This window comes from Erithacus rubecula, assembly GCF_903797595.1.
Source record: "Erithacus rubecula genome assembly, chromosome: 28".
Classification (NCBI taxonomy): domain Eukaryota; kingdom Metazoa; phylum Chordata; class Aves; order Passeriformes; family Muscicapidae; genus Erithacus; species Erithacus rubecula.
Window position 1 is genome coordinate 1823407 of NC_136680.1, and position 7023 is coordinate 1830429.

The window sequence follows — 7023 nt, forward strand, 5'->3', positions numbered from 1 at the left end:
ATTATATTATTTGTTATGAATGGAGTAAAAATTCAGTATTGATAGATAATTATAATAGTTAATTTTCATTATTAATGGAGCTAAAATTCACTATTGATAATTATATTATAATAGTTAATTTTCATTATTAATGGAGTTATTAATTATTGATAAATAATTGTAATAACAGTTAAATTATTTAGTAATGGAGTTAAAATAATAATAGTTAATATTTGTTATTAATGGGGTTAAAATTTGTTATTGATAGATAATTATAATAGTTAATATTCATTATTAATAAAGTTAAAATTCATTATTGATAATGATAATAGTTAATTTTCATTATCATTTGAGTTATTAATTATAGATAAATAATTGTAATAACAGTTAAATTATTTAGTACTGGGTTAAAATTTGTTACTGATAGATAATTATGATAGTTAACATTAATTATTAATGGAGCTTAAATTTATTATTGATAATTATAATAATATTTGTTATTAATGGAGTTAAAATTCAGATCCACCATCATCCATCGATGGACACACCATCATCCATCCATGGATCCACCATCATCCATCCATGGACACACCATCATCCATCCATGGACACACCATCATCCATGGATCCACCATCATCCATCCATGGACACACCATCATCCATCCATGGACACACCATCATCCATGGATCCACCATCATCCATCCATGGACACACCATCATCCATGGATCCACCATCATCCATCCATGGACACACCATCATCCATCCATGGACACACCATCATCCATGGATCCACCATCATCCATCCATGGACACACCATCATCCATCCATGGACACACCATCATCCATGGAGACACCATCATCCATGGACACACCATCATCCATCCATGGACACACCATCATCCATGGATCCACCATCATCCATCCATGGACACACCATCATCCATCCATGGACACACCATCATCCATGGATCCACCATCATCCATCCATGGACACACCATCATCCATCCATGGACACACCATCATCCATCCATGGATCCACCATCATCCATCCATAGATCCACCATCCACCATCCATGGATCCACCATCATCCATCCATGGATCCACCATCATCCATCCATGGATCCACCATCATCCATCCATGGACACACCATCATCCATGGACACACCATCATCCATGGACACACCATCCACCATCCATGGACACACCATCATCCATCCATGGATCCACCATCATCCATCCATGGATCCACCATCATCCATCCATGGATCCACCATCATCCATCCATGGACACACCATCATCCATGGAGACACCATCATCCATCCATGGATCCACCATCATCCATCCATGGACACACCATCATCCATCCATGGATCCACCATCCACCATCCATGGATCCACCATCATCCATCCACAGATCAGCCATCCACAGATCAGCCATCCATGGATCATCCATCCATCATCCATCCATCCATCCATCCATCATCCATCCATCCATCCATCCATCCATCCATCCATCCATCCATCCATCATCCATCCATCATCCATCCATCCATCATCCATCATCCATCCATCCATCATCCATCCATCCATCATCCATCCATCATCCATCCATCCATCCATCATCCATCATCCATCCATCCATCATCATCCATCATCCATCCATCCATCCATCATCCATCCATCCATCCATCCATCATCCATCCATCCATCCATCCATCCATCCATCCATCCATCATCCATCCATCATCCATCCATCCATCATCCATCCATCCATCATCCATCCATCCATCATCCATCCATCATCCATCCATCCATCATCCATCCATCATCCATCCATCATCCATCCATCATCCATCCATCATCCATCCATCATCCATCCATCCATCATCCATCCATCATCCATCCATCATCAATCCTGATATTCCCAATGCTGGGAAAAAGGAGCTTCAATAAAATAAACCTAAAAAAAAAATAACCTGAGTGACTCCTGGAAGTGAGAGACAAAAATTTGGGGAAAGGAAGGGAAGAGCAGAGCTGCAGCTTTTCATCTGCTCCTCCCCACCACGAGCCAATTAACAAACCCACACACTAAATTAATTCCAGTTCCAGGGGAGCTGCAAATACAGAGCCACTATTTAGGTGAAGGAAAAATTGCTGCATTCTGTTCTTTTGGCAGGTGGCAGAGAATGACAACTGCAAAAGGGAAAAAAAAAAAGGGAAAAAAAAGCAGAGTTTGGGCCCCAGCACAGCAGAAGTGAAAAAATTCAGGAATTCAGGGAAGGTTTGAGGATCCATGGGGACAGGAGCAGGGATCTGTGGAAATCCCCATCACCAGTTCCTTGTTTTGTTCTCAACAAGTGGCCAGGATGTGATTAAGGAAAAAAAAACCTCCCTAAAAATCCCTTTTTCCAGGAACCTTCCCCATGTTTAATTTATCCCTCTGATAAAAACCAGCCCCACCCAAAGTCAGGCACGATTTGTCACCAATCCAAGGTAAATATTCCTGGGATTTCATTCCTCAGCATTTCCAGCACAACCCTCTGCTCTCAGCACAGAAAACCCAAATTCACACTGGGATTTTAAGGGGATAAACCCCACAGGGAGCAGAGAATATAAATTATATAAATTATTATCCCAGGGTGTTTTTCAGTGCTGGTGGCAGCTGGAATTTCCAGAGGGATTGATCCTGTGTAATCATTAACAAAAAACAACAGCAGGAAACTCGGGGTGTTTGTCTGCTCCTGCTGGGGAACAGGGACAGCAGGAAACAGAACTGGGAAAATAATCCTGATGGGATTGGGAATTGGGAAAATAATCCTGATGGGATTGGGAAAATAATCCTGATGGGGTTGGGAAAATAATCCTGATGGGGATTGGGAATTGGGAAAATAATCCTGATGGGATTGGGAAAATAATCCTGATGGGATTGGGAAAATAATCCTGATGGGGATTGGGAATTGGGAAAATAATCCTGATGGGATTGGGAAAATAATCCTGATGGGAATTGGGAATTGGGAAAATAATCCTGATGGGAATTGGGGAAATAATCCTGATGGGGATTGGGAAAATAATCCTGATGGGATTGGGAATTGGGAAAATAATCCTGATGGGATTGGGAAAATAATCCTGATGGGATTGGGAATTGGGAAAATAATCCTGATGGGGATTGGGAAAATAATCCTGATGGGGATTGGGAATTGGGAAAATAATCCTGATGGGATTTGGAAAATAATCCTGATGGGAATTGGGAAAATAATCCTGATGGGGATTGGGAATTGGGAAAATAATCCTGCTGGGAATTGGGAAAATAATCCTGATGGGGATTGGGAAAATAATCCTGATGGGATTGGGAAAATAATCCTGATGGGAATTGGGAAAAATCATCCTGATGGGGATTGGGAAAATTCATCCCACTAAGAAATGAGAAAACTCATCCATTTTTTGGGATTTGGGAAAATTCATCCCTTTGGGAAACTCCTAGTTTAAGAATTGGGAAAACTCATCCCTTTGAGGACTGGGAATTGCAAAAATTCCTCCCTCTGGGAACTGGGAAAATTCACCCCTTAGTTTCCTGAGCCTCCAGCCACTCCAATTCCCAGATTTCCCATTCCCAGTTTTCCCATTCCCAGATTTCCCATTCCCAGTTTTCCCATTCCCAGATTTCCCATTCCCAGTTTTCCCATTCCCAGATTTCCCATTGCCAGATTTCCCATTCCCAGTTTTCCCATTCCCAGTTTTCCCATTCCCAAGTGGGAACAGAGGGTTTTTTATCCCAGACTCCACCATGGAAAAAGCTTCCACCTGCCTCATCCCCACTAAAACTCCTCTGAGGATGTTTGCACTTCATTTCACTCCCCAAAAAAATCTTTTGGAACAGATGTTCAAAGCCATCAGAGAGGATTGTGGATGTGGGAATTGGAGAAAAATTGGGTTTAGGATCAGGAGATCTTGGGAGATCTCAAAGCCCATCCCATTCCAAGGGACACCTCCCACCATCCCAGGCTGCTCCAACCTTTCCTTGGACATTCCAGGGATCCAGGGCAGCCCCAGCTCCTCTGGAATTCCATCCCATTCCCTCCCCACCCTCACAACCAGGAATTCCTTCCCAAAATCCCATTTAAATCTCCCATTTTCCAGTTTAAATCCACTCCCTGTGCCTCCATCCCAAATCCCTCTCCAGCTCTCCTGCAGCTCCTTTTAACCACTGAAGTGTCTCCCTGGAGTTTTTCTTTTCCAGCCTGGCCTTGAATCCTCAAATCCAAGAATTTCTTCCAAAAATCCCACCCAAATTCTCATTTCCCAGTTTAAACCCATTCCCTGCATCCTGAAATTCCATCCCTCATCCCAAATTCCTCTCCAGCTCTCCTGGAGCTCCTTTAAGCTCTGAGATTTCCCTGGAGTTTCTTTTATCTAAATTTTCCTTGGACATTCCAGGGATCCAGGGCAGCCCCAGCTCCTCTGGAATTCCATCCCATTCCCTCCCCACCCTCCCAGCCAGGAATTCCTTCCCAAAATCCCATTTAAATCTCCCATTTTCCAGTTTAAATCCACTCCCTGTGCCTCCATCCCAAATCCCAAATCCCTCTCCAGCTCTCCTGCAGCTCCTTTTAACCACTGAAGTGTCTCCCTGGAGTTTCTCTTTTCCAGCCTGGCCTTGAATCCTCAAATCCAATAATTCTTCCAAAATCCCACCCAAATTCCCATTTCCCAGTTTAAACCCATTCCCTGCATCCTGAAATTCCATTCCTTATCCCAAATTCCTCTCCAGCTCTCCTGGAGCCCCTTTAAGCTCTGAGGTTTCCCTGGAATTTATCTAAATTTTCCTTGGACATTCCAGGGATCCAGGGCAGCCCCAGCTCCTCTGGAATTCCATCCCATTCCCTCAGCTCCCTCCCAGCCAGGAATTCCTTCCCAAAATCCCATTTAAATCTCCCATTTCCCAGTTTAAATCCATTCCCTGTGCCTCCATCCCAAATCCCAAATCCCAAATTCCTCTCCCAGCCATCCCTGCCCTCCTGGAGCTGCCAAAGCAGCAAAATCTGAATCCCTGAGGATGGAGCAGCCCAGGAGTTTGGGGTGAAGCCCTGGAGCAGGAAATATCCCAAAATCCTGGCAGGAATGGGATCCCAACCACCACCAAACCTTCCAAAATCCTCAGAATTCCACAAAGCCAGCTCCTGCCAGAGCCAGGAAAGCAAACTGGGATTATTTACAGGGCTGGGAATCCAGGGAATGCAGAAATTCCCATTCCCAGGAGGTGACAGATTGATGGGCTCTCATTTCCCAATAATTTTTTTTTTTTTTCAGTTTATTCAGAGTTCCTGCAGCTCCTTCCTGCTCTGCTCCTGGAATTTTTTCTCATTCTCAGGCTGCACATTAAGGACAGGGATTAATTAAATCCTGGAATTGCTCTTCCACTTCCTACAGCAACCAGAACTCCACAAGAACCTTTAAAATCAGGATAATGATGTTATCCAAAGAAGGGATGAGCAGCACCCCTGATTTTATTTTGGCAAAAAATGGATTTTTCCTTGGATAATCCCACTGAAATTTGTGATCTGGGAAAACACAGAAATTGGACAAATTCTGGGATTTAAAACCACCCAAAGCACTGAGAAGAAAATATTCCTGCATGGTTAAAAGCTGGGAGAAGATTCAGGAAAATGTGGATAAAATCTTTTTCCAGTTTGTTCTAGGATAAAATGGAAAGTGGCCAGGCCCACCCCCTGTTCCCACCCAACTATTCTGTTTTATTTTAATCCATTTATTTTCAAGCCCATCCACGGGCAGCATGAGGAATCCAAACCTGTAATTACAGCACAAAACACCACGGAGGGAGGACTCAGGATTTTTGAGGATGAGATGAAGAAATGAAAGAAAAATGGTAAAAAAAAAACAAAAATTGGGGAAATTTGGGAGAGAAAAAGCAGCTGCAGCAGAAGCTCTGTGGGTTCTGAGGTTTTTTTCCCAGATTTTCCTCCAAACCATGAAGATTTTTCCCAGATTTCCCTCCAAACCTCCAAGGTTTTTCCCACATCCAACCACCAAGTTTTTTCTGGATTTACCTCCCAACATTTGAGGTTTTTTTCTGAGTGTCCCTCCAAATCTCTGAGGGTTTTTTATTTCCCCAGATTTTCCTCCAAAACCTCTGTGATTTTTCCAGGATTTACCTCCAAATTTCTGAGATTTTCTCCTGGATTTACCTTCCAACCTCTGAGGGGTTTTTTTCTGGGTGTCTCTCCAAATTTTTCCTCCAAACCTCTGAGGTTTTTTTTTTATTCCAGATTTTCTTTCAAACCTCCAAGGTTTTTCCTGAATTTCCCTCCAAACCTCCAAGATTATTCCTGAATTTACCTGCAAACCACTGAAGTTTTTCCCACATCCAACCTCTGAGTTTTTTCCCAAATTTCCCTCCAAACCATGGAGATTTTTCCCAAATTTACCTCCAAACCTCTGAGGATTTTTTCCTAAATTTCCCTCCAAACCTCTGAGGATTTTTTCCCAAATTTCCCTCCAAACCTCTGAGGATTTTTTCCCAAATTTCCCTCCAAACCTCTGAGGACTTTTTCCCAAAATTTCCCTCCAAACCTCTGAGGTTTTTTCCCAGATTTCCCTCTGAATTTCCTGGATTTACCTCCCAATTACCAGATTCACCTCCAAATTTCTGAGATTTTTGGCTGCACAATTCCCATTTTTAGGGATGCCTGTGACACCAACTCACAGTTCCAGCCCATTCTGCATTTTTGGGGATTTTTACCTGTTCCTACAAACAATTCCCATTCCTGCATTCCCAGCACAGAGATGATCATTTAAAGATTATTTTCCCCATTCCAACAAGGACTTTAATTCCATTTTAACACTCCCAACCACTCCATAAACTCATTAATTCTCTTTGCAGCACAGTCTTTAACCTTGTGACAAAAATCTCGAAATTCTGTATGTATTTTTTTTTTCTTTTTTTCCTATTATAAGCATGAAAAACATTCTTCTGGTGTTCTCTGGAAATATTTCTCACCTCTGGAATAATACTGGAGAG